At 38.1% G+C, this 19,459-nt stretch overlaps 1 long non-coding RNA gene across 1 annotated transcript in view; it reads right to left on the bottom strand.

Moving 5' to 3' along the window:
* Positions 1-15,006: 15,006 nt before the first annotated feature.
* Positions 15,007-19,459, bottom strand: part of LOC135224122 (uncharacterized) — a 93,851-nt gene continuing 89,398 nt past the window's right edge. Inside the window, exon 4 of the long non-coding RNA XR_010316630.1 lies at positions 15,007-15,356. This is a non-coding gene — a long non-coding RNA (uncharacterized LOC135224122). The remainder of the gene's footprint in view (positions 15,357-19,459) is intronic.

Below are 19,459 nucleotides of genomic sequence, written 5' to 3'. Positions count from 1 at the left end.
AACCTAGCCTTATTTGAGCCAAGTGCTCCTCTTAACCTCAGACACCTGAATGGAAAGTTGATTGAAGTTGTGTTTCAGTAAATACTCGTATGGAAACATCATCTAAGGCAACAGTAAAAGATAATAAACACTTTAGACGCCCGCATAAACCTGAATTTTAACTTTTACTCTCTCTCTTTCTCTCTCTCTCCTCTCTCTCTCTCTCTCTCGCTCTCCTCGTCTCTCCCTAGCCCTCTCTCTCTTCGCTCTCTCCAGGAGCTCTCAAGATTAACTTTAATGTAGTCAAGCAACAAAAATATTCCTTTTTATTTACCTCTTTTTCTGCACTGCAAGGCTTGCAATATTCTTTGGTGCTATGTGAGCGCTCGAGAAAAATTTGAATTACCAGCCGCCCCCCCCCCCCACCCCCCCCCCGCCCCCCCCCCCCCCCACCCACCTCTCTCTCTCTCTCTCTCTCTCTCTCTCTCTCTCTCTCTCTCTCTCTCTCATATGCAAGGAGAAAGTAGAACACAATTGCAAAATAATATTCCTGCGTATTTATGCCACATTATATATTAGCATCTGTAACTGAGGTCAAGTTCAAGTTGTATTTTTTTATTTTTGCGGGGCTGATTTCCTTTGCTTTCGTTAGTGTTCCCTTTTTGCAGATACTTTTTGTAATGAGCTCAGGTCTGTGTTTTCGTTTGAAGCTCGACTATAGGAACGTGAAGAAAACAACTTTATTTACGCGTGTACCTCTACGAAATATGCCTAAAAAACAGCGGAGGGGGAGCTGATATAACAACGCTAAAACGGTTAATTAGAATTTAGTGATGCCCGAAATTGAAGTTGGGTGGGCAAAGAATTGGTTTAAAGAGCCCTCGAACCCCTTTTTCATGTTTTAATTTAATTCAGATTATTTTCCCCCTCATATATCTGATGTACTTTCTCTCCTATTAATGCCCTTACGTTGATCTCCTATTTCGCAAGTAGATTTTAAATATAGCAATAACTACTGCTTAATTATACATAATGCAGTGTTTTACGTTCAGAAATATTCCCACCATTCTAAAGAGAGAGAGAGAAGCACTGTTACTTGCAGACGTCCCTTGCAGGCACTAATGTTTATGACAATAATTGGCTTCTGTCTGGGATCTCCAGAGATAAGTGGATGTGATTAAATGAAGGCCTGTGGGAGACGCACAGCTGGTAGAGGCTGGTCATTGATCTGTATACCCAGGTCCTGTGTATACCTTTCGGGGATGTGGTTATTCCAGGAAGAGACTGTGGTTAGGCCCACCACTCCTTATACCACAGCCAACTATTGGTGAGCCTTAGTTGCATTTGTTTAAGCGTAACCCAATGTAAGGCAACCTAATCTTTTCCTAGTCAGGACTCCAAAAAGGAAGAAAAAAATAAATAAAGATTGCTCTTAACCATAATGGAAGCGGCAGTATTTCCCCTTGAAGGCACAAAAGTTACAGGAGTCCGGGAGTTTTTTATATTTATTTTTTTTATTCCTCTCCTCTTCTCTCTCTCCTCTCTCCTCTCTACTCTCCGCTCTCATCTCTCTCTCTCCTCTCTCTCGTGCAACGCAATAGTAAACCCTTCCTCCATGGGATGTTTAGGCTACTTTATTTTATATTTTTTTCAATTTTTTTATTTAGTTTTTTGTTTGTTTTTGTTTTACTGGAAGGTTTTTTGTTCATGTACAGATAATCGTTATAGTCCCAAAATAATTCCTCTACTTCTCCAGACAAAAGGCTATGGAAATCATTATATTCTAAGACGATATAGTATCAATATTATTAACATCTTTATTGTTAACATTTTTATTCCCAGTTTCTATTATGAAATCAGTTTTTAGTTGCGTATCTTTGCCAAACTTTGAGATAAACATCCTCGTGATTTTTAATGTTTTCACTAGATACTGATCCCTCAAGGGGTTTAACCCGTTATGTATCCACCTTTGCCACGTGTTTAGTACAAGTCCGTTGATAATTACCGGAAAACCATAAACAAAAGACTACAAATTAAAGATTATAACCCCAAGAAATATTGGTCATAGTTAACAACAACCTAACCTTGCCTGGGGGTCAGTACCTAGCTATATCAATTCAGAACACTATACTTATTCTAATTATGTTCTCACTTCCATGAAAACTTGAATGTTCAATGTGTGCATTCGTGTAATATATGCAACAAGGAAATATAAATTCAGACAGGAAGACACTCAGGCTCGTATGATTATGCAAATTCATCCATGGAATAAGGCATAGATCTGTTAATGGGCTATATTGTGATTCTGAATTTATGGTGAGGAAATACTAATACAGTATATACGGTGTCTTTAGCACTTCCATGAGCTGAAATGTAAGGATATCCAAGCAGCACTTTACTCCGTTCTAATCTTGTCCGTCATGTCTTTCTCTCCCGTCCGACTTTTTCTCACTCGGGGGAGGTGGGACTTGGAGATCACGTCCTATGGCATTCTTTGTCATCTACACACGTCACCAGTCCTTCAATGACGCGGTGTGGCCAGATCTCACAACTTTATGCAATAGGAAACGAGTCCTTTAGCGGGAAATAAGATTATATCTGATAAAGCTCCGCCTTTATTGAATTCATTACCACCTTGAGTATCCATCCACTTATGGAGAGAACGTCAGACTTCAAAGACAAAGGAATGAGTAGCGGAATGAACTTGAAAATTCATTTATTGCGAAGGAGTTCGCATGGGAGGATATTTGAGATAAGTCGTCCAACAAGTCGTATACGCTTCAGCGTGCATGAATGCTTTTGAAAATGAATGAACACCAGTAGTGATTATTTATCTTAGTCACGAAGTACTCTGAATCCCATATTAGGCCTTTTTTTTAATTCTCTCTCTCTCTCGAACTCCGTAATGGTTACTTATTAATTGCATATCCTCAAATTCATAAAGTTCATCTTTCCATCTTGCCATCGAAAGTCTCAAAGCACTACTCATGAACTTCCATAGGAATTCTTGATATTCCAGGAATATCTGGTTCCAAATCTAAACTCATAATGGCATTAAAGTTAACAGTAGTATGTTTGCTTTGGATCAAGTGAAAATTCTCCGAAAATGGTCAATGAACCTATTTGTTAAGTTATCTATTGATATCTAAAGATACCCAGCTGGGGACTATTCTATATTCAGCCAAAAAAAAAAAATGAATAAAATAAAAACATATCACCCCTTAGTTAGGCCATAGTAGATTCACATCAACCGTGATTTGATGTCTAGGCCAGTCTCCTACGACGCTCCCAATTGGCTGTTGATAAGCCAATCACAGGGCTGGAAACTCTCAGTCTTTCGAGAGAGTTCACACAGGCAGAATGTACGTTCCACCTTTTTTGAAAGACGTATCCCTCAGGAGAGGTGGAACATACATCATACCCATGTGAACTCTCTAAGGAGACTGGGAGTTTCCAGCCCTGTGATTGGCTTATCAACAGTCAATCAGGAGCGTCGTAAGTGACTGGCTTAGACATCAAATACACGCTTGATGGGAATCCACTATAGTAGGTGCTAATATCTGTGCATTTTTTGTATGTGTGTGTGTGTGTTCGTGGCTGCATGGAAAAAAGACAGATACCATTTGATTGACCCAGAAGCTAATATGGAGAAGGGTTAATATTTCCTGAAGTGTTTTTGGGTCTTTCCACGACTCCTGAAGAAAAAAAAAATGACTTTGAGAACCTTATTGTGCCCAGTATGGTACTTCTTTGCCCAGATAAGCATTCTCGTAGGCGCAATATCTGTTCCAGCCCCTAAATCCGAACATAGAAAACAGGCCACATATAGTTTCTAGGGCGTCGTCGTCACCTGAGAACTTTGACATTCCTGATTTAAGATCCCCATTTAAATGTGACGAAAGGGAGAAAGAAAAGGTTTGAAAATATAACATAGGTTAAGAATTTTGACTTTTGTTTCAAATACTTCTATGTAGTTTTATTTCGTTAAGGTACGTTTCTTTTACCACCTCCTGGGGACGTTTAACAGGAGCTCTTATTGTACTGAATTAGGACGTTATTAAGAATATTACCGTGGTCAATACATTGTCATTACTTAGCAACTTCTAGCTGAAATTCAGAAGTGCAATTGAATCGTAATGTATTCTGCAGTTTCAATATTTATTTGGACTTAATCATCAATACGTCATTTCAGTGTTGGGTCTCTCTCTCTCTCTCTCTCTCTCTCTCTCTCTCTCTCTCTCTCTCTCTCTCCACAAGAGACCCATATCCTCCCTCTTTTCCGTTACTGTTTTTATTGATCGGTTCTGAACTTGTCAGTTGATCCCCAACCCTTCAGCATCTTGCAATATCTCTCTATCTTTCTCTCTTTGATCTAAGTTTCTCTATATCTTTTGAAAACCTTCTGAGTAAAACCAGCTGTAAGGTTTGGATGCGTGGTCTGTGCTATGCTTTTGTATAATTTGTAATTCATACATACATACATACATACATCATAATAATTGTATATAAACTTAAGAAAAATATTACAGCTTCTTGGACCAGGAAAACTATGGAGGCAAAAAAAAAAAGAAAAAAATCTTACCTTTCAATAAATGGCAAGGACATGCCAGCAAAGATCTGGCATAAATTTGATCTTGTTGAAATGACAATAATAATAATAATAATAATAATAACTAATAATAATAATAATAATAATAATAATAAATAATAATAACTAATAATAATAATAATAATAATAATAATAATAATGATAATAATAATAATAATAATAATAATAATAACAACAACAACAACGACAACAACAACAACAACAACAATAATAATAATAATACCTTTATTCCACAGCATTACAGTGGGTATTCTTACATTGTGCATTGGATTAAAATAAACATGAAATGTTTGTTTAAAATTTAACCTCTGCTGATTAAAGTAATTAATTATTACGTAGGATCTTGGAGCAGAATATCTTGTCTCTGTGTACGTATCACTAAGTAAAGCCATATTCAATCGATCATTATTACCCTCGAGCGAGCAAGTATGTCAGAAATGTTTTGGTTGCCAATAGAAAAGTACCTTATCAAGTTTATTTGGAATTAATCAACTAAATTCCCTTCAGACTTCAGTCAATAAACTTTTTCTTACTGCCAATAGCCTACTTTATTCAGTGACCCAAAATCTTATTTAAACTGACCAACTGGCAAATATAAAAGCTGATTGAAGACGTAAATTCCGTCTCATATTCATCGCTAAAGAAATGGAGTGCACTGGAGTTCACATTTCCATAAAAAATAATTTTCCTTTTTGTATTTACCTGGAATATAAGTCGCTTGGGGCCCCGCAAATTTACTTGCCCTAGAGGACAGGTAATCAATGGAAAAGATTTGGGCAAACTTTTTTTCAAACATCTGCTTACTTATTCCGGTTATATATTCAATTTCCGAATATGTGAACGGGGCACTAGGCTGAGAGTTGGGCTGGCTGGTGCCTTAAGGTCTTTTTCGTAAAGTTATTCTGATTTTTAGTAGCTTTTTTTTTTTTGGACTGTTCAGCTAGTTATGGGTATATAACAATTTGTATAGCAAAGAAAATACGTTGCATTGCTGTATTTGTATAACTAAGAAAATACTTTGCATTGCTGTATTTGTATAACAAAGAAAATACGTTGCATTGCTGTATTTGTATAACAAAGAAAATACGTTGCATTGCTGTATTTGTATAACAAAGAAAATACGTTTGCATTGCTGTATTTTGTATAACAAAGAAAATACGTTGCATTGCTGTATTTTGTATAACAAAATACGTTGCATTACTGAGCAAAGAGTGAGTTTTTGGTTTGATTTCCATACCTATTTCCATAGTTTATGATTCCAATCGTATTTTAGTTTATTGTGAAATACTTATTTTCTCATTCTATGATCCCAAAAGTATTTAGTTTATAGGGAAACTTATTGCTATGGGAATACTCACCAGTTTCATCTTTCTCTTTCCTTATTACAATAAGACTTATATAACATTTTTCAATATTCGCCATTAGCTATTCCAGGACGATAGAAAGGACATACGTGCATGCGCCTAACGTTATAGCTCAGTAAAAACGTAAATTTGAAATTTCAGAAACAAAAATAGAACAATATGGGCAAAATTAAATCGGTCTAACTATAAATGCTCTGGTCTATGTTTATTATTATTATTATTAGTTATTATTATTATTATTATTATTTTATTATTATTATTATTATTATACTTATTATTATTATTGATAAACTTAAACTAAATAATATTCTGAAATTAAAGCTTGAAAAACTTGAAGCAATAGACATGTTAAATGAGTCGAAAAACATTTATCGAAATCGACCTATGTAATGTTAAAGAAAAAAAAAATTAATGAACGACTCTATTGAAGTAATGAATCGTCATCACATCTCATTCATTAAAAACCTTTTTTTTTTTTTTTTACTTTTTCAAAGAATCTTCTATAACTAAGACAAATGAAAAGCAAACGGTGCCGGTTTCCATCAGTATTCGAATATAAACAATTCCACAAAGGTCCGGATAGCTGACGTAAAATATTTATAGTTATTCTGTTTTTTATAATAAAGCGTAGAGAGAGAGAGAGAGAGAGAGGAGAGAGAGAGAGAGAGAAGAGAGGCTGTTTACACAATATTCATAGCATAGGAGATACGTAGATGGAGTAGCGAAAAACAAGATAGTTGGCCTGCCACCTCGGTGGCCACGAGTTCGATTCTCGGGCATTCCACTGAGGGGTCAGAGATGTGTATTTCTGGTGATAGCAGTTCACTCTCGACGTGGTTCGGAAGTCATCACGTTGCTGAATAATCTATGGTTCCATGCAACATAAAAACACCATACAACAAACAAACAAACAAAAACAAGATAGTGATCATTAGGGCGCTAATGGTGATAAACTATAAAGAGGGTAATGAAACAGGCCAGAAGTAATGTACTCCTTTATCATTACCAGAAACAACACTTGAATTGTGTCACTTAAATATAAGCCGTTTTAAATTCTTCTTGCCCTGAGGTTTTAGCGCAGAAAGTGAGATGCAACGTGAATCCATGATTTGCAAATGAAAGGACATCCAGCAATACAAAAAAAAACAAACTATCTAATTCAAAAGTATAGTTTGTTGTCGTCGATCGAAACTCTAATACACACATATTTGCCGGAGAAAAGCCAATCATTACATGGTCATTTGAATTCGCATAAAAGGAGTAGTTGAGATTTTGGCAATAAAGCTACCCTAGGATGTATACGAGTAAAGATACCCAAGGACTTCATACGCGTAAGAATGCTTTTATAGCAAATAACAGGTTAGTTCTGGGTAACAGACATTATTGCGTCGAAAGGTTTGGAATTTTTAATAATTAACGAACAATTAAGTTTGTTTGAATTAGTTTATGGGGAACACGCACAGTAGGATATATTGGAAGACTACATTTTTGAGTTGCCATGAAATCTTTATTTGAATTTGAAATTATATGATGAATGCAAAAGAAAGCAAATAATTCGTATGTTGATCATGACAGTTTTTTCATGTTGATTGCCATGTATTTAGAAGCTACCAGACCTTTTGGCGTAGACGAGGTAGCCATCCCCATCTGTTCTCAATGAAATGTATTGAAAGAAGGCCTTACCTTCTTACTATAATTAAGAATTCATTATGCCCATTATTATGGTCATAATGTCTGTCCGTCCGTCTGCCATTCAATCACGGCCAAACGGCTGGTCCGATGGTCATGAAACTTGGCAGGGTTATGGTAGGGATCCCTAAGATGGTTTATAATGAGGTTTCATTCTACCTGCCCCGCAGGCCTGCTCCGAAGGGGGTGGGGGTGAGAAGGGATTCCCTGAAACGGAGCTGGTTCTGCCCGTGAAACGAGGCTGGTTATGCCGGTAGACTTAGTTACTTTACGAATTTTCAAACATAATTTCTGTTTACATATGTTTGGCAGTATTTTGTTATTCAACAATGATTTTTATTTCGGTTCGAGGATAAACGAACTGGAAAAACCTCCTTCTTTATCGGATAAGAGATAATGCTTTTTGAAGACGAAATACTACAAGCACCTGGGACCGAGGAAGAAGAGGCTATCCTCCGACACAAGACGGCGGGGATTAACATCCAATTTTAAAATATGACGAAAGTTTCTTGGATCTAATCCGGAAAGTCTAAACATATCAGCTTTTGAAGTCCTAAGTTGCCCAAAGAGATTGAAACTGTTCTTTTCTTTATTCTGTTTTACTTCGAAGAATGATTTTGTGATTTTCACGTCTAACATTTCATCTCTGACAGACACCGACTTTGTGATGATAACCTTTGACCTTTATTTTTTGCTTATGTAGAATGATATAATCACGACTCGTAATATCGAATTAAAATGAAAAAAGATAATTTTTGCTACAGGAAAAAACATTTTAATTCATAACAATAGAAAGACGTAAATATACTGACTTCAACAATAGCAAAATACACCCTAGACAACCATTCATTTTGGATATTTCACCAAAACAGACCTTGATGAACTAACATATTGATCTTACCTTATCAGACTGACTACCGTGACGAAATTGTCAAAATTTATAGATACTGGGGTTAAGTTCCTTCAATATCGACCGTTATTGATGACAACATTGGAAATTAAAAGCAGCAGTCTGCTCAGTTAAGTTTTTTTTTTTTCTACATGTAGTTTCAATTGTCTTTGAAAAGACAAGGAGATGGATGTCATCGTGAATGATAAGTACTTTTGCCCCATAGTTGATTTAGTAAGTATCAAAATATGACTGAAAAGGCGGTAGAGAGAGGAGAGAGAGAGAGAGGATAGAGAGAGAGAGAGAGAGAGGAGGAGAGGAGAGAGAGAGAGAGATGAGAGAGAGAGAGGGGTAAACGTACTAAAACGCCACCATAGTTTAAGCCAACATCTTGCAGTTCCGAGAAACTCAAAAGTTCAGTTGTGTCGAGACAAAATTGAGTTTCTTGAGTACCTAGCGAAAGAGGCTACGGACTGCTCGTCTATTGACTTACGCGAAACCAAGATTGACAACAGGAAGGGGAGGTGGGAGAGTGAGACGTTTTGGATGTGAAACTTCCAAAATGCGAAACAATAAAAGGCTAATATCTCTATTTTCAAAACCGAAGTGAACTGCAGTAAAAATGGCCGTGTACTTGACATCGCGGATGTCTACCTAAGCTGAATCAATCTGCTGGCTTGATATACGTCGTCCACTGAAGTATTTTACTGGTCAAATGAACCTGAGTCCCGTTTCACACACCATACCCCTGTGGGGGTCCCACAGGGTCCCACAGGGTCCCACAGGGATCCATACACCTCCATCTTACCAGGCCGGCTCATCTCCTAACGACGTGTCTTCTGTACATATTATCATTCATATTAATGTTAAATTGAATGTGTCATTATTACCGCATGTTTTTGGTTTTAATATTGAATCTATTTTTTATGTATTTCTTTATATAATGTCAAAATGCTGATTTTCATCATAAACAAATCAACATCATTTCGTTGAAAATGAATACAGACTAAAGACTCAATATTTTATTATTCTGTAGTGCAATTTGGCAGTTCACAATGTCTAAGTACATTGAACACTTCATGACGAGCAATCTGTAGTACAAATAAAGAAAATGCCTCTATTTTGACACATATTATCATCTATATTAGAATATATTAATTGCAAAACAGCAGGTCATTTAAGAGATCTTTCTTAATGGTTTGCTATTTATATAATGTATTTCACTCTATGACAATTTTGAGTTCGTTGACTGCGACTAGAGATTCACGCAGAAAATACTTAATTTATCTATACTCTTCATTTAATTCTATGTTAAGGAATAATTAGTGTGAAACAGTTTGCCTACTTGCAGGATACATTTGCCTAACTTGTTGCATCACTTAATATCACAAAGGAAAAAAATCTGGATACTGATTGGACTAAAAGTTCTCCCGTACGATTTTCGTCCATTTCGAAAGGTTAAAATTCATCCTTGGTCTAATTTTCTTCTTGCCTGCATTACAATGACGTCATCAGTCGCTACCTCGTGGATGAACTAAGAAACTATAATTTCACGTTCAATGAACTTTGACTAAAAATATCCTATCAACGAAAAAGGCACGTAATTCGTATTTATTTAGAAAAGGCAGATTCTAATTCATGCATCAAAGATGCTTACTAATTTGGCATTTCCCTAAACTACAAGAATTACCACGACAATATAAAATGTGTTTTTATGACATTAGCGTCCAGTAATATCTGACACTGAATGTAAAAAAAAAGGGGGGGGGACTATAATCACGATTATGTTGTTACCTGCAGTAACGTCATTTAAGATAGAAAAATGAGGCTACTTGAAATGTCATCTCGAGGGCTTCAAGGTTGGCTATTCTGACTGAAAAACGGGCGCCATGTTGAATTCCAGATTTCCTTCTCCAGTTGATCTGTGACCGTCTGGGACTACGCGTGTATTTCTGGACCGTCAACGGGCCACAAAACTCACAAAAAGTGCCGGCGTTGGACGTTCTTAGATGTAGCCTTAGGACTTCAAGCCTGTATGCCAGGTAAGGTTAGACAAATCCATATAAGGTGAAATCACGCTGGCCTTTATGGCATAAACAAGAAGTTATAACAGAAGGCATGCGAATTCAATTGTTCAAGAATTTTATATGAAGTAGCCTTTATGGCATAAGCAAGAAGTTATAATAACAGGCATACGAATTCAAATGTTCAAGAATTCTATATGAAGTTCTCTACGCTCTTCTCGAGATCCTTTATCTGGTAGACTGGACATGTTGTATGCTGTCATTTAGGAAACTCAGAGTATTATCGCTTTTTTTAAACGGTTGGCGCTGCTAGAGATATTTAATAAGATTTCTGTTGGAGATACTTGGCTTCTGAGCTCTTGGATACTGTGTTCTTCAAGCGGCTTGTTACCCTTATTGTTTCAAGTCTTTTACAATTTAGTGAAATTCTTGTGGTTGGTTGTCATGTAGTACTTGGAGCAGAGATAGTATGGACCTTTGAACTTGTTTTTGTCATTTTATAGTTTTATTAACCCACGAAATGCCGAGTCTCATGTTTCATTAACCCACGAAATGCCGAGTCTTTAATTAATGATAATCTATTAATACGAGCGTTTGTACCTAATAAAAGTAAATGATCATACCGTACCTAATTTGAAAAGCGTCTGAGTACTTTTCAAAGCATCACCTCTGTTCACTTAGCATCAGTAAGCAATCATTACAGCCAGTTACGTGACATGATGTATGATTTTGTTTTACAGTACTTGCAAATCACATAACATTTGCAGTTTTACTGCCAGTGTGACGACCGTTATGAAAGGTCATTAATTGCATGAAGTAGACAAAAGCGGAGATGTTATAATTAAAAAAAGTATGGTAATTTTAGGCAATAACCCCGCACGGACTGCAAGGAAAAGTCCTAACGTATTTCGCTGTGTTTAGTACTAACCCCTGGGGTTTAATTACAGTCGACCCACCAAAAATAACGGTAATTCTTAATAAGCAACTCACATACTAGAAACTGTAATTTTCAAAGAAATATCCGACGAGGATTTATTACCTAGATCTACCATAATTATTAATTATTAACAGCAAAATTATAAGCTGATAGTAAGGTCGTCCAGTAAGTGGCGTTGTCTGAATTTGGTTAATCCAAAGGAACGTTAGTTTTCATTGATACAACTTAAGATAAGTATTTAAGCTGTACTATGATCTGAGCGCGAATGGTGATGTACAATTGAGTGCGAATGGTTAAGAAGTCTCTCTCTCTCTCTCTCTCTCTCTCTCTCCATATTCAGAAACGATGAATAAAAAAAAAAACCCTAGTTAAAATCAAGTTGTTGCAAAACCAATACTGAAAGCACTATTTTAGGCTTTTATTTACCCCCACCGTCCCACTCAAAAGCAGAAACCAAGGTCTATAGAGATACATAGACCTTGGCAAAAATTTTATGCTTTCTAATAAAACAAGATCGGCTCTGTAATAATTTAATTGCTTCATGGTGCGGCTTACTCAAAAGGCTTTTATGCAAGTTCTATGGTCTTAGGTTCAATTTTGATCATGAGTATCACATAAGCAATCTTGTTTTTGTATATATTTTTCTACTGCGTTCCTTCCTTGGATAACCGATTAGATTTTACTAAGCTGATATATTCTTTTGTTATTCCAGGGATTGCAAACGAGGATGATCTTTGGAAACTTTTAGTCACCTGATAAGTGACTGATGGTATCCAAAGCATATCCGTTGTATCCTTGATATGGGTAGCTTGGGCTCCTCACTGGAATGACGCATAAGTTGAAAGCAGCTAAAGCAGTTAGCGAGGCTATTGAAAATAACCAATCCCACGTCAGTTACATCAGGTAAGACATGAATGCGGGCTCAATGTGCAATCTAGTCCATACAGTTCGAAACATTAGACCATTTTGCTGCAGTGACTTATAAACGTGAATTGTAAATGGCAGATAGTAGTATTTATTAATAGGTATCTATAATTTTAATGATCCCATGGATTCCTTTACTGTTATCAAACAAGCAGTCTGCTTTTGTCCAATTTTTTGCCACTCAATTTGTTTCTTGAATTAACTTCTATTTTCCTTCATTCCAGGGAATGAAAAATTAAAAATCTTGAAAATTAGGCTGGACATCGGAAACCCAGATTTCCTGCTAAGAAATCGTGTTCTTCATAATTCTGCTGACACTGATGAAATGACCCCGCTCTCGAAAATGTGTAGGATGGAATGTAAAATGTTCCCTTACATTTTACTACAGCTGGGGTATTCTAATGGCTAGGGCAGTTGGTGAACATTCTGATTGGTATACCAATCCAACATCAATTCCTGCAGGTAAGTTTTAATGCACGAAAAATGTGCAATGCAACCCACACCATTGTGTATAGATTCGATTGCACTAGGTCGTAGAATTAAGGTGTCACTGGTAGGAAGTGGTGCTCATCAGTCATCACCCAAATTTAGAGGGAAATTAAACTCAATTCATAACTCCAACCAACATCATTAGACTCAAGTTTACATATTAATTAATGACTTTTTTTTTTCTGTATATCAAATGCTTCTGAAATAGTCGAATTTAAAGTCGGGGACAATTCTATACTGGCTGTCATCAACATTCTCCATTAAAGATTATTTCACTCCTGAGTTTCATAATTTCGTTCATAAGTCAGTAATGTCAGGTTTCTTTCATTACCCATTTTGTTTGGAGTACTGATGATGCTTTTTGGTGTTATTCCCAAATATGAGTTCTGCTGTTTGACCAATGTTAATACTTTAAAACTGCAATAATTTAAATGCTACTAAACTTTTTGCATTTTTAACCATGTGTCGTCTACTGGATATAGTTGATTGAATTTTTCTGCATTACCTAAGAAAAAGTAAATTTTCTTTTGCTGTATATTTAAAATTTTACGAAATTTGCTATTTCCTGGATATACGTAGATACATGCTTTTATTTCTAAAGTAGTGGATTTTGCATAGTACTGTGTAATTTTCTATTTCTTCTGTAAGTTGATTTTGCATAGTACTGTGTAATTTTCTTTTATGTACTTTAAATATTTAGAGATCTCCATTGAGGTACAGAAGCGAAAATCTTTAAAATTTTGATTAATGATTTTATATATTCAGTATTTATAAATTAATACTTTGTATTGATTCAGTCAGTTTTTATACATTTCCTAGATTTATTAAAAAATAAACTTTAAAAAATATTTAAAATCGCATTTGTCTTCTTTCAGAGAAGTACCCATAAGGACGTGAATCTACTACATGGAAGGCGAGAGTTCATCCTTCTTACCAAGAATGCAACTTCGCGCTCAATTTAGTCCTGTAAGAAATACCCCAAGAGGTGCATTTGATCTCTCCCAAGAAGAAGCTATGTTCATATTTGAACCCTATAACTTAAAATGAATACCCGAGAAACGGTGAAAGTGCATATTCAGCGAAAGAATGTGTGGAAAAACATACCATCAAAACCTGACAACAGAGGAAATTTTGCAACTGCAATGTGGTTGAGCTCACCACAAACATATATTTCCATTCTTTGGCGAGTTTTGAGGCTTAGCATGCCTCAAAACTAGCAAGGAAGTGGAAAACAATGTTTGTGGTGAGCGCAACCAAATTGCTGTGAATTTCCTCTGTCAGGCTTTGATGTTGTCTTTCACTGAATATGACATTTCACTGTATCTCGGGTATTCATTGTTAAGTTAGAGGGGTCAATGTAGTTAGGGGTTTAATTATACAGGAAGATACATCCATCAGTATAGCCCATAACTAGTACCAGTATAGTGCATCCATCAGTTTAACCCATAACTTGTACTATACTGGTACTAGTTATGGGTTATACTGATGGATGTACTATGCTAGTACCAGCATAGTATCTGTATTAGTATATATACGTAAAACTGAATCAAGAAAGTTAGGAACGTGATAAATCCATAGATAAAGATATATGCCACGAAGGAAAATAGACGACGGAGTATCCGCGAGACCTTTCGACGTTCAAACGTCCTTTACTAAGCAGATAAAATGACATACAGGAGGAAAAAGACAAAACAGATTCGTATAACTGACATATAGGGATTATAGAGAGATTAGTGGAGGATGAGCAACCTTCCCAAACAAGCATAAAGAATGGGTGCAATTAAAAGTTTAAGACTATCTCAAATACAAGGACAAGAAAAAGGATTATAGGTGACAGCTATTCAGAACTTTGGTAAACAAAACCATATTCACAATACATGTTAGACATACATTACAACGAAGATAACTCTTAAGGCAACTAATTTTTATTTAAGTATTTATATCCTTGAGGTCATTCTTAAACATGTATACATATGTACATATCTGATATATAAACAAAAAATGTGAAAAGAAAAAAAAAAACTGCAAAGCATAGTTCATTACTGTCCAGATAACTTTTTTTCTTTTTTCGTCTAAAGGTGTAGGTAGTTTCTACCATATCCTTTTCGTGGTTTTTCTTCCTCCTTTCCTCGTGGTTTTTCTTCACCCCAAAGTATTTTGCTTGATTTTTTCTTCAAAATTGTCAACATCCTTCATTCCTCTACCATGTTTTCCTTCCTCCTTCCCTGAAGTTTCACCACGTATTTCTCTTGAAAGTTGTCGTATTGCGCATCCCTCCTAAAGGTTTCCTCCTCTTTTCCTGAAGTGAACGAGTCTCGTCACTTCAAACTGGATATAATTTCTGTTGCCTTCTGGATGTTGGGCTGAATACGAGAGGCCTAAAAGAGCCCGAGCTTTTGCGTCAAGGTCTCTTGAAGATAGCAAAGCTTCAACTTGCTCAGCATTCACAACCCTAGGGAAAGAAAATTCGGTTACTCCATTATTATTAGTAAATGCTACAACAACGTTGCTAATATAAAACAATGCATGTTACAAAATAAACAGATTTTTCTACGAAACTGGTAATTTAGATCTTATATCTAAAGTCTATCAAATTTCTCTAAATATTTGAGTCTCAAAATGTGATATTGTTAGAATACAATAAACTTTTGTACATACTTACCCGGCAGATATACTTAGCTTATGTCTCTGACGTCCGACAGAAATTCGAATTTCGCGGCACACGCTGCAGGTAGGTCAGGTGATCTACCCCCCTCACCGCTGGGTGGCAGGAATAGGAACCGTTCCCGTTCTAGAACCAGATTTTCTCTTCCACCTGTCTCCTGAGGGGAGGCTGGTGGGCCATTCATCGTATATATCTGCCGTAAGTATGTACAAAACTTTATTGTATTCTAACAACTATCATTTTTGTACATGCAACTTCCCCGGCAGATATATACTTAGCTGATTGACACCCTTGGTGGTGGGTAAGAGACAACTATTTACTGAATAGACAGGTAAACAACATACGTTGTAGTAATAAAATAAATAAAACCTTGGTTCCTACTTGTTCGAGGCGGAAGATTCATGGCTAATGCCTAGGAATCTGCTTCGCCTCAAGAGCCTCAGCGAGGAGTGACCTATGGCTAAGAGTTCTTGTGGGTCTGTCGATGGGGTCTTATCCATTTACTCAACAGAGCCTCTTACATGACAATATGCCTATGCCTAGTGGCATAATTAAGGAGCACAACACCGATCCCGATCACCTGATCCTAACACAAGGGTTAGTGTCTTAAGTTGAAAAGAGTTATCCCCAAACTCCTTTCAAACAACCCAAAGAAAAAACACGACGTTAACTAAAATTTAACTCACTAGTTAAGGATCAGTATCGGCTCCCTATCCCAGGAATGTATCCGCGAGACACGTATCACCAAGAGAGAAGGATCTCTCGTAGGTTTATCTTGACATCCTTCGGATATGGGAAGTCAACACAGAGTTGCATCTCCCGTAGTGTGACAGCTAATATGTCCTTATGACATATTGTTAAGGAAAGAACAAAGAATACAGAAAGCTCGCACTTCATGCGCTTTTAATTCTCAGCTGTTTGAAGGAATCATCAATGCACTTGTCAAGTGCTTAGGAGATCACATTGTCTCAAAGAAGGCCAGGGCATTCTTTGATATAGATCTCTTCTGGGTGAAGCCTGGAGCCTGGCTAGCGCCTCGCGCCTGGCTGGAGCCTTGCGCCTGAATGGCGCCTAGAGCCTGGCTGGAGCCTTGCGCCTGGCTGGCGCCTCGCGCCTGGCTGGCGCCTTGCGCCTGGCTGGCGCCTTGCGCCTGGCTGGCGCCTGATTGGCTCCTCCCTCCTGGCTAGCGCCTCGCACCTGGCTGGAGCCTTGCGTCTGGCTGGCGCCTTGCGCCTGGAGCTTGGCAGAAGACTTCATGATTACTGTCTATGAGTCTGCATGCCTCAAGAGTTTCAGCGAGGTAGGGACCTATGACTGACAAACCCTTCTGGATCATGTCAATGGGGGCTAGCCCGCTTACACGACAGAGCCTTCTCGATCGTGCCAATTGGGGGCTGACCCACTTACATGGCAGAGCCTTACCTGTATCATATCAATGGGGACTAGCCCTCTTACATGACAGAGCTTTAGGTTTCTCTTTACTGGAAGGAGCCTTGGCGCCTGGATGGATCCTCAATCCATGACTGGAGCCTAGCCTTGAAGGAGCCTGGCACCTGGATGGCGCCTGGCTGGCTTTCTAGAGCCTGGCTGGCTCCTAGAGCCTGGCTGGCTCCTAGAGCCTGGCTGGCTCCTAGAGCCTGGCTGGCTCCTAGAGCCTGGCTGGCGCCTCGCGCCTGGCTTGGCTCCTCCACACTTGCTGGAGCTTCGAGCTTGGAAGAGTCTCTAGGCTGTCTGGCGATGTCCACATTGGACACTCTTATATCTGTCCGATTGTTCGCCTCTGGCGCATTTGCGCCAGGTTGGAGGCCCGCTCCTTCTCAGTATCCGGCCATGACAGAGTTCCTTGGAACTGTCCGCCTCTGGCGTTTTTCGCCTGTATTGGCATTTGGCGCTTGGCTGGCGCTACATTGTCCGAGAGTCCTGAACAACCACATAGTTTATCAGGAGACTGGAGAAGGGTGGAAGAAATTCTCTTCCCCTTTGAGCTTCTTTTGGCCCCTGGCAAGAGGAGGTGATTTTAGTCAGCTACACCCAGTAGACGACAGGATATCTAACAATACGAGAGAGAAGAGTCTTCCTCCGAGGAGGATCCTTCGTGAACACTTCTTTTGCTAACGAGATCTCTTCTTACATGTTGATGAGGTTCCTCGTTGCAGAATCTTCCCTATCCTTGCCCGAAGGAAGGGAAGGAGTCTGGAAGTCGAAGGAGAGACTGAGCTGAAATTGGGCGGAACCCTGATTTCTAGCTCTTATTGTATTCTTCTGAATACCTTCTGGGAAGCATTTTGAGCCCTCATCGCACCCCGAAGACACTGTAGGCAAACGTTTAAACCATCTCTTCTTCTGTAGAAGAAAAATGTAAGTACCCTGCCTGGGCAACTAAACTTCTATCTGAAAGCGTTGCGTCAGGAATAGAGGGATTTAGTTCTTTTGCCAGACATACTATGCTGGCAAGAACCCATTGCCGAGTCTCCATTGAATCTGATGCGAGATTCCAATGCACAAAAAATTCACTTGTCTTCTTGGTCGTTTAGGGCTAAGAGAAACAAAGAATTCCTTCATAAACTTCCTCAAAGAAGTTTGATGAGGAGCAGTTCCATTTTGTCGGAACACGGAATCTGTGGCCACAAAAAAAAATTCCATTCGAAGTACATGATATCCTACTCTTGTCGTATTGCGGTATCGTATAGATCCCGAAGATCTTAATCCTCTGTTATCTCTAATTCCCCTTGTAGAAGACAGAGTATAGCCTTTTACTGCGTTCTTTGATAGCAGATATATACATAGGTGATTCTTCCCTCTGAAGTGAAGAAAAAACCTCGCTATGTGGTTCACAGAGGTATCGGAAGAGGACAGTTTCCTCATTCCATCTAGCACGTTCTGCAGCAATTCTATGTCTTAGCCATGACTATTGTCATTTACCTTGAAAAATCCTCTCATTCATGTCCACTTCTGGTCAGTCTGCACGTGGAAAGACTCAGAGTGGAGAGGTTTTTCAGGTCTATTTATAATAGATTCTGATAGAATATCCAGAATACTCTTGGAAAAGCCTTACGAAACATGCTGTGAGAAGAACGTGACTTCTGTGAATCCAACCTCTCTAAGGCCAAAATGAGGCATTCATCCTCTCTTCCTTTGACGCCCATTTATCTTAATATCTGTTAAGAATTTATAACTAGGGGAAAAAAGACTAAAGTTTATTCCCCTTCTTTAAATTAAAGATGTCGTATATTGCTACCTCTCTTGGTTCGAGGAAAGGAAGCAGTCTATAGGAAGCCTGTTCGTCTTCTACCTTGCGAAGAGATCTATGAAGACTTTCCGCAGGTTCTCAAAACTCTTTTCAATAAATGTTAGACATACGTTAACAGTTATTATCTTCGATCGAGAAGGTTCTCACGGACATGCAAATCTTGCATCGAACCTTTAAGGATCGTTACGTTCCGTGTCTGTTCCCAAATAGGTTTCTCTTTGTTAACGCGAACAGGGGCGAAAAAAGAGGATTCTCGATGCTCTTTGCGATATGAGAGAGTCGTGGAATTGGCCTAAGTGATTAAAAAAAAAAAAAAATCATTTCATCATTCCTTGTAAGCGACCCCTTTCCGATTAAATGGGTAACGAAATCAGGAACGAATCTTGCCGTTACCGAGCCTCCGAGAGGCTACTGGTTTGTTTGTTTGTTTGTATTGTGTTTTACGTGACTTCCGAACCACGTCGAGAGTGAACTTCTATCACCAGAATCCACATCTCTCACTCCTCAATGGAATGGCCGAGAATCGAACCCGCGACCACCGAGGTGAGAAGCAAACACCAAACCAACCACTACCGGACTCTTAGGTTAATAACTCGCTAAAACGAGAAAATATCTTGGATGGTGCTTCTGGCGCAATTTG

This window comes from Macrobrachium nipponense, chromosome 10 (genome assembly GCF_015104395.2).
Source record: "Macrobrachium nipponense isolate FS-2020 chromosome 10, ASM1510439v2, whole genome shotgun sequence".
Lineage (NCBI taxonomy): Eukaryota > Metazoa > Arthropoda > Malacostraca > Decapoda > Palaemonidae > Macrobrachium > Macrobrachium nipponense.
Note: the sequence above shows the minus strand (reverse complement) of the source record. Positions and strands in the feature narration are given on the sequence as shown.